The sequence below is a fragment of the Sceloporus occidentalis genome, unplaced genomic scaffold, assembly GCF_023333645.1.
Source record: "Sceloporus occidentalis isolate IW3139 unplaced genomic scaffold, rSceOcc1.0.p SCAF_17, whole genome shotgun sequence".
Lineage (NCBI taxonomy): Eukaryota > Metazoa > Chordata > Lepidosauria > Squamata > Phrynosomatidae > Sceloporus > Sceloporus occidentalis.
In genome coordinates, this window is record NW_028316997.1 from 3,097,308 (window position 1) to 3,109,656 (window position 12,349).

At 40.4% G+C, this 12,349-nt stretch overlaps 1 non-coding gene across 1 annotated transcript; it reads right to left on the reverse strand.

Moving 5' to 3' along the window:
- Positions 1-11,190: 11,190 nt before the first annotated feature.
- On the reverse strand, positions 11,191-11,320 carry LOC149302747 (small nucleolar RNA SNORA35). The gene has a single exon (XR_016272069.1). It is a non-coding gene; the product is annotated as a small nucleolar RNA SNORA35 (small nucleolar RNA).
- Between the last annotated feature and the right edge of the window lie 1,029 nt (positions 11,321-12,349).

The window sequence follows — 12,349 nt, forward strand, 5'->3', positions numbered from 1 at the left end:
GACATCATAATGGCAGGGATAGGCCATACAGGGACGCCACTGTCCGTGGCAAGGTTTGTGAAGGTCCATAGAACATCATTAATTTGTCCACCACAGACCCCAGTAAATGTCCACCATGAGCAATGTTGGTGCCTACCCCTGAATGTAGGTTATGAGAACAGTATCAATATGTAGAATGTATAACAATGGCATAATCTCAAGAATATATGTACTAAAAAAATAATTATAATAGTAAATGATTTATTATAAACAAAACATAATTCATAATATTCCAAAATGATAATCAATGGATTAATTAATTCTCAAAAACATGATCAGAAAAATCAACTAAATCAATTAATCAATAAATAAGCTCATGGGTATTCTCATCTATCCCTAACCTAGAAATGAATTAATATCTAATTGATTTTTCTCATCATTTTTTTGGGAAAGAATTAGTCCATTGATGGACAGTTGGTCATCAGATCACATGTCTAGTAACACAACCCAAATGATATGTGCAATTATGAAAGCCAAGGGGCTGTCTTGAACATTGGATTTCCACTGATTATCATTCCCCCTTCCTTTTCAGAGCTTCATAGCTCACTTTTTTTTTTACTTAATATTAGTAATCAGAAGAAACACATATACAAAGAGAAATAAATAGGGGAATTATTAATAGTTTCCCTTAACTCCCACCAACCCCCAAAACGGCAAGCCATTTCGTACCTTCTACACCGCACCTTGCCGCCTTAAACATTCATAGGATAGGCATAAAGCTATTCTGACTATGGCACTGGATCAAGGAGTGATTTGGGTTTGAGTCCTTACATCAGGAATAATGGGCAGACTATATGGACTGAATGACGTCCCCCTACTGTTTTCCAGGGCCCTTCCAGGTGTGGCACAGTTTTGCTTCCAGGTGTGCAAATGTTCCCCAGTTCTTCCTGCCAATGCAGGAGGCCCCAGAGTGTCCTGGAAAATAAAGATCCAGTACTTGTCACATATCTGTTTATTAATTAAGCAGGCAGAATATGTGAATACAAATGCATAGCTGCACATAGGCAGGTGCACAGATGCACCGTACCTGGGTGTTCTGAATAGCAGAAGCACGTCTTGCAGGAAGTGCAACGTGGGTGTAGAAGTCTGTGCCGGCTGAGTCTCCCTTCCTTCTCCACTAATCACTTCTGCGTCCCTGTCTGCGTTCCTGAAGCTCTGCATCTTCTCTTGCCTCTTTTTGTTTTTCTGTCTTCTTTCTTCATCCGCTTCTCCCGGTATTATCTCTGTTGACAAGGCCTCTCGGAGTGCTTGCTTTAAATGGTAGAGCCTCCATCCACACCCTTTCCCCGACAATGATCTCTAAGGCAATGCCTTGTTAGGTATGTTAGACAGACAGATGTGGTGGGATAACCATGTCAACACAACAACAAAGCCAAAGTAGGGTTCAATTGTTTAGGACATCAATGTGCTTCAGGATGTGCTCTATGAGAACTGAGCTCCAGACACCTGTCTCTAGTACCAAGGAGCCTGAAGCTCAATCTAGTAGAGTCATGCAACATTGAGGCTCCTACCTTTTGTGGCTCTACCCTCCCCGACCCATAACTATGGTCAGTATTTTTTGGATGAAAAGGTTGCAACCCTAATCACTATATTACTTTAAATTTGGTATGCTGATAGTTGCCGACTTGCTCCTGTTGAGGTAGGTTTTCAAGTCACAATATACTTGTACCCAGCAAATGGAGCTCTCTAAGCAGAGTAAGTGAAACAGGAGAACACTGTTATTAAAAATGAATAAAATTGAGACTACATGTGCGTACTCCATAATTTTATCATACAAGGGTGCCTGGGACAACACACACACTTACATACATGATCTCACAAATAATGTATATTAATAATACGTAAGTAAAAATCAATACTATTTGTGTAACATTATAGGGTTGATTTTTTTGGGCAGCTTAAATAAATATTTACAAGACAGTAGAAGTCTTCTTTATGCAATGGTAGTTGGCAGACATTTATGAGGATCAGGTCTCAGTGAAAGGTGACACTATTCTTCACTAAGGTTTAAACTGGTTTGGCAGATTTCATTATACCTTAATCTTCTTCCAAAGCAGACATAATAGATTATAATAAGAACAGTTTTCACATTCATAAAAAAATATTATTTTTGGGAGCAAGAGGGGTATTGTGTAGTTTTCTTGATCAACAAGAAAATGCACATGGAAAGATTGTTTTTTTTTAAAGCAAAATAATTATAAATATACAGCACTGTGCGAAAGCAGATAGCTATAAAGTAAGAATGCTTTTAGAAAGAGAAGTTAATAGTTTATTTTTATCATGTAACAAAGTGATTTAGAAAAATCAATATTTGGTGTGACCACCCTTTGTCTTCAAAACACCATTAACTTTTCTAGGTACACTTGCACAAAATTGTAGCCATATATATATAAGTGTATTGTTTTTGTATTTCAGCAAATTTGGTGAACCGTACAAAGCCACAAAAACAAGACCAGCCCCCCACACACAAATTGGACAAAAAGAAAGCAAAAAGCTCTGAAATGTTTACTATAATTCATAGGCCCACATTTACTCGCTCTCTTTATCTCTCTCTAAATGTTTGTGTAGGTTCTCTGCTGACCTCTGCATCCTGTTCTTTATCTTCTATCTTTCATCTTTTATCATGGTCCGCATCTCTGCAGACATAACCTGACACGAACTCCCGCCAAAATGGCTGCACTTCTAGTGATGTCCTCTCGCCTGATCCTCCAATCAGATGAGAGTATATCCGTAAAGCACTGCCATTTTGACGGAAGTTCACGCCAGGTTATGTCTGATCCCCCAATCGGGAAAGCGTATGTCACTGGAAGCACCACCATTTTGGTGGAAGTTCGCACTAGATTATGTCCAATGCGCCAATCGGGTTAGAGGACGTCCACAAAAGCTCCACCATTTTTCCCTAAGGTGAACTTTTCCATCAATAGCTGGTTAACGTAGCTGATACTAGAGAGAAGCGGACAAAGAAAGAAGAATGAAAAAATAATAAATACTAAAAACAACAAAAGAACAAGAGAAAAATCAGAGGTGCGGAAACAGAGACATGGAAGCGGTCAACTTTTTTTGTTTCCAAATAAAAACATTTCTCCAAATTTCGTCATAAACGAAAGGGCAGGAAACAAAATTCTTTCTACAAAAATGAATGGACCAAAAACAAAAAATGAACCTTAAGCTTTTGGTCGATTTGCACAAGTCTAATGTTTATACACAAGCTGCCGTGGTATAATTGAGTACTTACTTTGTTTTATTTAAGTGCTCATGTATATTATACATGATACATTTATAGACTTCTTCTATGATACATATTAATAAATCCTCAAAAATCTAGTTCATGGGGAACTTAATATATTATTTAAAAAATATAAACAAATTCTACATATTACTTCTATTGCATGGCATACTTGTGTTATGCTTAGATTACAGGTTTGTAGGGGCATTATGGGAGACAAAAGGATAGTGGTTCAGTTTTAGCTCCAGACACTTCTAATATAAAACTTCTTTAATTTTAATAACCTAAATGTGTATAAAATATACAATTATTAGACACTTCTTTATTAAGACTTTTCCATCAAAAATAAAGAATTCAATTTTTTAACATATTAATTCAAAATGTTGGAGTAGTTATGAATTTCTCACTCTCCAGGTATTTTCAGTACTTAGCTCATTGAGTTACAGGTCATGCTACCAGGGTGTCTCAAAGCTCCACACAATTACTCTCAACCTCTATAAAGCACAGGCCAGCAGGAGAGTATTTATGTGTTGGCACACTTAAAGGCACTGTCTTATGCGATGCAGTACTGGTAAATAGTATGAAGACACGGAAGAAGGATAACATATTTAAGCTTTTTATTACCGCACCTTTTATTATGACTTCTTTCAGGCCAGTTAAGCTTTTTCAGAATGTTCTCTGCATGGTTCCTTGGCAGGTTGCTATTACAGATTTTCTCCCTACTTTTTCAGTTCCTCCACCTATTAGTTTATAAGCAGAATTATTTCCAGTTCACATTGTGATACCCAAGAGTCAATGTGAGAAGAGGATTATTAGCAAGCAGAAACAAAATCCAAGGACATACCTGAATACATAATTTACCAAATACATTTTTGCTTGTGCTTCTGTAACAAAAATGACAGACTTTAAAATCAAATGTGGCATTTTTTTTAAACAGGGTATTTTTTTTTACCAAGCATACACTGCAGATAATCACATTATCTGTTAATGTATATGTACTTTAATATACTCAGAATCTCAGAAGGAATACTGCATTCTATGACCTGCCACAATGGTTGCATTTCATTGATCTGTCAGAACTGTGGGAAACGACAGTTAGAAATAAGTAGGAATATTTGCCAATATTTTCATTTGAAAGGCGGTACCTTTAAGTATTTAACTTACTTATGGTTTATTTTAGACCTAGTACATACATTGTTATAGTATAACAAAAGTTATTTTTTCGTTTTCTTCCATATGTCAACTCATTCCTCTACTTGCCATCCTTTCATTAAGTGGGCATGACCCTATGTCATACCCATATTCCAAATTCCTGTGTATTTATCTGTAAGTATGCCACACCCAGCTACATTACTTGTCAGCTTAACATATTTATAGAAGTATTGAATAGAAATTTGGGATTAAAAAAAAAAAGGTAAAATATTGGGACATCATGTTTAGTGAATAAACCCATGAGCAGATGATGAATTAGGGATATTTGCCTCCATCCAAAAAAGACAACTAGGTTGGATAACATTAAAAAAAAAGATTTAACAAACTGTTTTTTCATTTTACTCTAAAGAGTAAAAAGTAAATATTTGAAAAGAGAAGAATATTCACAGAAACAATGAAAGCATACTAAAATTACTACTTTAATTTTGATATGCTGAATTTATTCAGCATGCATATTTAGTAGATTAACATTAAAAGTATGGAAATTGAGGTTAACTTTCTTGAAGTGATAAAAGACAAGATGCATAAGTGAATATCCTGGTGTGTGATGTGGGAATAGTTTAGAACAATTTGCTATGAACAGAGAAAGTGTGTACTTTTACAAGCAATAGAACCTGAAAGATCTCTATAGAGATGATTAATAAAGCTTTATACATACTAATATTGCAGGCATTCCTTGGGGTACTGTAGGTTGGAGATTACTGAATATATTGTACATGGATGTCAACCTAGCATATTGTTTCAATCACCAACTGATTCATTCAGGTTTTTTAAGACTGTCTGGCGTTCCAAAGTCATATTGCTACAAGTATCAATTGTTAGCCTTTAAAAATAAATGTACAATTTGCATTTTGTATTGAAGAGATTCAAGCAATCTTAAGTACCTGCTTGTAAATGACACAACTTTCCATATGTATGTAACTGTGAAAATCTTGTGTCACCACTTCCCTTTATGATGATGTTGTGTAAGTCATACTGTTTGTGATTTAACTTTAGAAAAGAAATAGGACGTTAAATAGCCTTCTCTGGAGCTGTACTGCACTGCCATTACCTGCACATGAAAGCTACAAATACTTACAAACACCAAACCAGTTATACAATAGACACACAAGCTAATATCCTTAATACACACACACATACTAACACAAATATTAACATACACATACTAACACACAGTAAGATGCTTATATACATACTCAGTAACATATTCACATGCATACTAACACACAATAGTAGACACACAGTAAGACATACACACACGCTATGCTTGCCTGCTTCCTTGCGACCCTCATGCGCTGGTTACGTCATATTCCCATGCTCAGACTTAGTCAGCATGCAGGGACTGAATGAGCGTGGATTGGTATAAGACCCAGTGGGGAAGGGTTTGGTATATATATATATATATATATATATATATATATATATATATTGCTCTGTCCACCAAGGAGAGTGTGGGTGATTGTTTCTTTTAGTGATGTTAATCTTTGCAACATGCTTTGTAACTGGTGCACGAGACCAAATATCTCACAACAGATTAAAACATTTATTTTCAAATACTTCTAATGTCCAGTATATAGGCAATTTTTGTTTTTAGATTTTCCAATAATCTAATAATTATTATTCCACATAAAAAACACTGGATTGCTTTGCTGGTATCAATAAAGTGACTGCCTATTTTTAGCATTTGAAAAAATTTGCACAAAGATAAGCTCTTACATGGTAAGAACAGCCCTTGAACAAAGAATTGATTTAAAGGCTGCATGGCGGTGGATAGGATGGTTATTAAATATTTATAGCTGTTTATTAATTTCAGGTGGGCTTTAAGAAAGGTCTGTATTAGTGCACAGTAGAATAGACAGTGTAGGGAGCTGGTTAAATAGATTGAGCTGGTAAAGTTAGACCAGACCAATAAAATGCATTAGAAAATGGCTGTCCCCCTGCGTCTTAAAAATGTCCAGGTAAATTGAATGTGTGAGGTAAGTTAGAGTTTGCTGGGTATTATAACAGTCCACTAACAGGTCCATCTAAGTTAATGGGAATTCATTGGGATATAGAGTCATAGGTTCCAGAAAAGAGTGTTTGGGCTCTAGATTTTATATAGCAAACCATGTTTCTGCTTGAATGAAGGGGCTATGTAACTGAGCATGGAACTTAATTAACTTACAGGGTTCAGGTCACTGTATATTGAGCAGAAGAAATCAGATGTAAGAAGGCAAGGGACTTGTCAGCTGGAATCATGGGAAGTGTATAAAAGGGTACATCTTTACTCAGATCCCTTTGATTAAATATGTCACAAGTATTTGTTTTTCTCCCTATAATTAAGCGCTGGACTGACCATGGGCTGGGTCACTGATGAGTGGCAAGGAGTGGACCCACCATGTATGGGATGTTATGTGCTATGTCTTGACTGAAGTACCCTCGATATCCGTGCCAGGCCTCCACCCAATTTACCATTACACAATAACAACAGACACCAGAAAAAAAATGCCCCAGAGCATTCACACCCCCTTAATGCCTGGTAAGCTACCGCCAAGAGCCCCTCCCTGGACACCTTAAGCTGCATGAGCTCTCCCCACCAAAAGAAAAATGGCCTTTTCAACCTCATCTGCTATAGCCAAATTAAAGAAATCCAAACCACATCATTCACCACTACCTTCTGATGCTCCCTAATAAAGCTCTCCATGAGCTTATTCACTTTACCCCTACTATGCTCCATGGCCACACCATCTCTTGCATAGGGCCAGCACAACCTAGGAATCATCTGGGACCAAACCAACCTAACACCCAGATCCAAAATCCATAACCTATCAACATCGCACCACATTCTCCAAACTAACTCCCGCTGAGGCAAAACACCCCTTCCAACAACATACCCGTACCCCAAACCATCTCATACAGACTAGGTCATCAGAATAGCCCTAATTGTGGCTATCCGTCGGGCCCAGTACACATGAGAGTGCCCAATAATCCAGACCACGAAGCCGGATCTTGCAAAAAAAAAAAAGGAACAAACATTATAGAATCAAAGGAACAACCATGCCAACAGTTCAACAAACCCAGAGCCCCCATCCGTACAGCAATGACAACTTTAACATACTAGTCTATCCGGCCTCGCAAACCTCTGAAAACAACACGACTCACTATATCTGACACATGACTGCCTCACCCAAAACCAACCACGCCACCTCCGTGGCAGCCCCTATATGAAATGTGTGGGTACCAAACTCTGCAGCCTCAATATCCAGCTGTCCCAACTGCATCACCTGAACAATTTGGTACCTAGACATTGGCATCAAGTCCTAGTGAACCAGAAAAGACCGGCAGAGCATATAGTTTAACACCTCCCTTTCCTGAACACATCAGTCTTAAAAAACCTCAACCACACCATTACATTCCACCCAGAACACTCTACATCGTGCACCGCCAAACCCCCATGAGCCGTTTTACTTGAACTGACCAATTCCGAATCCCGGAAAGCGAAAGCAGACCCAAACAGCTTTGCCTTGTAGCTGTTCCTACACAAACCATCTGAGACTCCGAGCAACCGCCTCAGAAGACTTGCCAGCATAGGACGCCTGGAATCTGGGCGCCTCCGACCCCTCCTAATCTCCTTCAGTGCCTGCCTAACCACAAAATGGTTGGAGAGATCAGCCCAGCCTTGCAACTTAAACAGAAAGGCCAATGCTGCCATGTACCCAGCACACCCAGTACTTGTTCGCCCCACTTAACGCCAAACCCATTATGGACTACAATATGTTCAAGCAATCCCCCTTCACTTGCTACGGAACCCACAACGCTGGCTGACTGATCCCACTCCTGCCAAACCCTGTCATTAGCCGCCCAAGTGGCTGGAGCCACCGAAGATCTCACCCATCCCACAAGCAAGCGGTCTTGCACGATACGCTCCACTTGCAGTGGCTGTCATTAAATTGGCAGCAGGTTCCCTTCTTCCTCATGGCCAACAGAGAAGCCTGGGATCCCCAGCTGCTTTGCCTTGAAAGGGCAAAGCTTTTTGCGCCATAAAAAGATTAAGCCAAAGAGCCAGATCAATCCGGTCCAACCTCAGTGGACTGGACCTGCTAGACAGATCACCCCCATGCCCCCAGGGGACCTACGTCTTCTCTGTGCCCCCCTGAACATCCACCAGACCCCTTAACCACTAGGTCACCATCCTCACCCCCGAGGAAACCTGGGCTGCAGGATGAGTGCCCGAACAGCAGGGCACCCACAAACACCTCCCTGCTGCTGTTCCCACTTGCCTGGGCTGCTGCTCACTTGAGCGGCATGTCCAGGCCTTGAGTAGGCTGCACCTCCTCCTGGGCCCGACTGGCTAGCTCACCACTGCCGCTGGCTGTCTCCATACGATGTGTGGAGCGAGGAGCCACGGCGTGCTACATGAAACCCCGCTAGGACTTAGATGTTACAGAGAACGCTGCCTCTGTCCAGATGCGATGCTGCTCCCCAGCAGGCCTTCAGAGGCTAAGGAGCTGTCTAAGGAGAGTCTCAGGGCCCTCTTATGGGTGTGTGTGCAGCTCTCAAGGCAACCTCTTCAGCCCCACTGAATCCTCTGAGTAGGCCTCTTCAATCTTCTGGCCTGGTCGAACAACGGTCCTAGTTGCTCACGAAGCCATGCTGCTCCTCACTGCAAGGCTGCCATCCTAACACCCTCCAACAGTTGCTCCATGTCCTGGTCCGTGGAGACCTGCAAAACAAGAAGGGGAAAAGAAAAAAGGACAGAACAAGAACAAGGCCATCCACCGAACACAAGGGAGCAGGACAGAAAAACAACACTGGGTAAGGTGGGAAAAAAATGGCCCTCAGTGTCTTGACACAACCCCTTAAATAACTACCCAACTTAACCCAAGCCTACCAAAATTGGCATCAATGCCTAGCCATAATTAATATACCATTCAGCCCCCCCCCCGACCCATGCTGGGCATCAATATCAATACTATCAGGGAACAGGTAGCAGGTTTAAGCTAATTTTGATAAGCTACTTCATGTGTTTTATTAGAGTTTGTTTGTCTTATAATAAATTGCCACAGTGTTTGATATCTTACATCTCCATGCCTCTGTATATGTGTCTTTATTTTAACATAATTTATGGACCATATTGACCTTGCACCCGTCAAGATATACTGAGCATGGGTCCCTTTTGTAAATATATGTATATGTTTTGTACATAAATTATAATGTCTGTAAGGTGTCTGTACTTGTTATACAACTATACTTATTGTGGTGCCTCTTTATTATACTATAAGCAAAATAAAATACACTTATGGACATGTCTAAGACTGAGACACACACAAAGGCACAATGTATCTCACTATTTTAGTACATCTGTTTAATGCAAAATATATTTTTTATATACCGTACATATATGTTTTTCCACATAATGGTCAGCAGTCAGGCCCGGACTGGCCATCGGGCACACCGGGCATTTTCCCGGTTGGCCGGGCGTTCCAGGGCCGGATTGACGTAGGGGCTGATGGAGCTGCAGCTCCAGGCCCCTACCTTAAAATAGGCTCAGTCAGCATGGACTGACTGGGCCTATGCGGCCGCATTAACGCAGGGCATAAGGGGCACCTGCCCCTTAAGCCCACAGCAACTGCGACCGGGTCCGCCATTCTAGGGGGCCGGGCAGCCCTCACCAGGGCCGGCCTTAGGGGTGCGCGGCCGCACAGGGCTTAAATTAAAACATCAGGGGTTTTTTTTGTTTACTTTATTTAATATCCTTCATGTTAAATAAAGTTTGTTTAACTTTATTTAACATGGAGGATGTTAAATAAAGTTAAAAAAAAACAAGGCCCTAAGGCATGTGAATTCATGTGTGGATGAATTGCTTGAATGATTTGTGAGACTGCATTAACCCCTTCGTGACAAAGGCTGATTTTACTTTTTGTACCCTTCGTGACAATGGCTGTTTTATCGTTTCTGCGGTGTTTGTGTTTAGCTGTAATTTTCTCTTAACCCATTTACTAAACCCACACAAGTTATATATTGTTTTTTTCAGGACAAGAAGGGCTTTCTTCAGACACCAAAATTTTTTTCATATGATGTAATTTCCTATAATAAAAATAATAAAATATGACGAAAAATTGAAAAAAAAACACATTTTCTCACTTTTATTTGAAAAATCTTTTATTCATCATAAAAAACTACTGAAAAAACCTGCTAAATAGATTCTACTATTTGTCCCGAGTTTAGAAATACCCAATGTTTTTATGTTTTTTTGCTTTCTTCTACACGTTATGGGGCAATAAGTACAAGTAGCGTTTTGCTAATTCAAAACCATTTTTCTCTGAATCTGGTAATTCTGTCTCTATGTGGTATTTGGGGCATCTTTGAAGCCAGCAAATTAAATTTACCCCACCAAACCATATATTTTTGAAAACTAGACACCCCAGGGTATTTTAGATGCTGATAGTTTAACCCTTTCCATGCACTAATCCTACCACCAACCCTTGTCAAAGTTTGGGATAGTAATTGTTTTTGGTGTTTTTTTCACATACTTTGTACTTCAGGTGTGAAATTACAGCTCCTGGTATATGTTGCTGTCACACAACACCCAGATATGTGTCCAGCAACATCTCCTGAGTACATTGATACCCCACATGCATGGGTTTGTCAGATTGTTTGGGGGCAAAAGGGCCACATTTGGAACATGAGCAATTCAAATTCAGTAGGAATTTTACATCTGGGTAAAGAAAAATGCTTGTACCCAACTATCAGTAGGGACAGGTTACAAGAAAGCCTGGCCTATCTCCAAGAAGGGATTTGATCTAGCACCTTAAGTGGTCCCTCATGCCACGGAATGGACACAGGGGTCACTTGACAGTGCAAATAAAAACGCTTAAAAATGGTGGAGCAAATAAAAGCTAAAAAACAGTAAATGTAACAAAAAATTTAAAAAAAATACAAAAATGGAGCAGGAACAAAAAAAAAATTAAAAATGGGAAACTGTGTGATACAGCTTGAAGCAGTCACCGACACAGAGTGCAGGTTTTCCAGGGCAATCTGGACAGTAAAATGTGGTGTCCTTTCTTTGCCCCCTGCTGTAGCATACCCTGCATCTCTTTTGGGGATTCTGCTTCTTTGCTGTAGGGGGGATTTTAAAAATAAAATGGGTAGCCCCAATTCTGTTGGTTCCCATCACTACTTCGGGACCAGGTGCATCACGGTACAAGATACCTGAAATTACTTCGAGCTGAAACTGCAAAAAAGACAGCTTCAGCCCAGTGTCTGCTTTTTTGTGCAGCAAAAAAGCGTTATAGGTTGCAATTTGCATTAGATAAATTGCAACCTTCTTGTACCAGGCCTTTGTCTTCCTCATAATGAGGTAGGGCTGTAGGAGTTGATCTGACAGATCAACTCCACCCATGTGCTTGTTATAGGCCCTGATGCACACTGGCTTTGTAGTGACCCCAGCTCTGCCACGGACAGAAACCTCCACGGTTCTCTCATCGTGGATGGTGCTCAGCATGCACACCTCTTTTCTGTCCCTGAACTTCAATGCCAAAAGCTCCTCTTGGCGTAGAGCTGAGGTCTCCCCCTTTCCTAGCCGGGTTCGTACCAGGCGTTGTGGGAAACCCAAGCGGTTCTTTTTTATAGAACCGCAAGCTACCGTATCGAAACAATACAGCAGCTTGAACAAAGGGACGCTTGTATAGAAGTTATCTACATACAAGTGGTAGCCTTTGTTCATAAGGGGGAATATTAGGTCCCAAACAATCTTGGCACTGGTGCCCAGATGATCTGGGCAACCTGGAGGGTCAAGGTAGCTATCCTTACCCTCGTATACCCGGAAGGCATGAGTATATCCTGTCTCGCTCTCGCAGAGCTTATACACCTTCACTCCATACCTGGAGCGCT